Source organism: Sapajus apella, unplaced genomic scaffold (genome assembly GCF_009761245.1).
Source record: "Sapajus apella isolate SASKATOON/1434 unplaced genomic scaffold, GSC_monkey_1.0 scaffold47, whole genome shotgun sequence".
NCBI classification, from domain to species: domain Eukaryota; kingdom Metazoa; phylum Chordata; class Mammalia; order Primates; family Cebidae; genus Sapajus; species Sapajus apella.
In genome coordinates, this window is record NW_022436987.1 from 9,570,765 (window position 1) to 9,572,502 (window position 1,738).

A 1,738-nucleotide genomic window follows, 5' to 3' on the forward strand; every position below is an offset into this window, starting at 1 on the left:
GGGGGAGGGGGAGGGGAGAGAGAAAGAGAGAGAACACACGAAAAAAACACTTAAGATTTAAGTTAAGACACCACAGGTTAAAATTTCCTTCTTCTCCAAAGGCAATCATCCTCTGTAAGAAAATGTTCTTCCAGGCCAGATGCGGTGGCTCATGCCTGGAATCCCAGCATTATGGGAAGCAAAGGCAGGCGGATCACCTGAGACTGGGAGTTGTAGACCAGTCTGACCAACATGGAGAAACCCCATCTCTACTAAAAACACAAAATTAGCCTGGCATGGTGGCACATCCCAGCTACTCAGGAGGCTGAGGCAGAAGAATCATCTGAACCCCGGAGGCAGAGGTTGCAGTGAGCAAAGATCATGCCATTGCACTCCAGCCTGCAATAAAATAAAGAAAATGTTCTTCCCGAGTGTATAGAAATTTTATCTAGGAATTGCCTGCAGGACCATTTCAACTGTTCCCCAAACAAGGAAACCTTTAGCATGGTACCACTTTGGGTACCATGCACGCCACTGCACTCCAGCCCAGACAACAGCTAAACTCCACCTCAAAAAAAAAAAGTGTCCTATTTTTCTTTTCTCTTTTTTTTTTTTTTTGAGACGGAGTTTCACTCTTGTTACCCAGGCTGGAGTGCAATGGCGCGATCTCGGCTCACCGCAACCTCCGCCTCCTGGGTTCAGGCAATTCTCCTGCCTCAACCTCCTCAGTGGCTGGGATTACAGGCACGCGCCACCATGCCCAGCTAATTTTTTGTATTTTTCGTAGAGACAGGGTTTCACCATGTTGACCAGGATGGTCTTGATCTCTTGACCTCGTGACCCACCCGCCTTGGCCTCCCAAAGTGCTGGGATTACAGGCTTGAGCCACCGTGCCCGGCAGGTGGTGTCTTATTTTTCAATGCTAACAATTCATTTGTAAATGAATGTAAAACAAGAGTTTGCACACTAAAAATGTCTAAAGTTTCAAAATCATAGATAAAAGTTAACAGTGTAGTTTCTAATGGCAGGAAAAACCTTTAAGATGTAGCAATGGAACTGCAATTTGGGAATTTAAACTCACAACCTTCACATGTGGATCAATTAACTATTAACACAAATCTTTTGAAATCTCTTTAAGATCTCTGCCCCAGGGAAAAGCAATGAAAAAGCACTCAGCAAAAGACAACTTTTAAAAAGCAATGCTGGGTCCAGATTAACAGGTCATAAGACTGACTAAAATTCAAGATGTAAGAAATCAGCTAACCCCTACCTACCTCAAAATCTGGCAAACTATTGAATAAAAAGATGCTAAAAAACCTGAAACTGGAATACTTCTCCCTGTAAATTTGTAAAACATGTATGGTCTTTTCTCAGGGTTACCAGATAAAGCACTAACCACAAAATTAAATGCTTACCTCATTATTTCTTAAAATCAACTCCAAACTGACAAAAAGAAATTTCTCCAACTCAAAATGGCATCCACATTCATCATCTGAATATCACACAGAGAAGTAGGGGAGTATCGAGCGGGAGCAGGAAAGAGAGGGCAGTGAAGACTTAAATAGACCAGATTATGTGTCAAAGAAAAATGAATAAATTACAAATTTTGTTTTGGAGGAATGCCAAAATACAGAACTAATAAGAGCAAATAAAACCAAGTAACAATTCTTTTTTTTTTTTTTTTTTTTTTTTTTTTTAGGGGGGTTTTTTTTTTTTTTCCAAGGGGAGAGTGGTAGCGGGAGCTCGGCGCCCCGCATAC

General features: G+C 41.5%; 1 protein-coding gene and 3 long non-coding RNA genes across 5 annotated transcripts in view; 3 read left to right on the plus strand and 1 right to left on the minus strand.

The window, feature by feature from the left end:
• The window catches only part of RRAS2 (RAS related 2), a 91,151-nt gene that overhangs the window by 84,110 nt on the left and 5,303 nt on the right, over nt 1-1,738 (minus strand). The window lies entirely within an intron of this gene.
• The window catches only part of LOC116525161, a 27,362-nt gene that overhangs the window by 13,323 nt on the left and 12,301 nt on the right, over nt 1-1,738 (plus strand). The gene's annotated exons all lie outside the window — the stretch shown is intronic.
• Nucleotides 1-1,738, plus strand: part of LOC116525160 — a 4,947-nt gene that overhangs the window by 2,289 nt on the left and 920 nt on the right. The gene's annotated exons all lie outside the window — the stretch shown is intronic.
• On the plus strand, nt 335-1,269 carry LOC116525162. The gene is made up of 2 exons (XR_004257602.1): nt 335-498; nt 881-1,269. It is a non-coding gene; the product is annotated as an uncharacterized LOC116525162 (long non-coding RNA).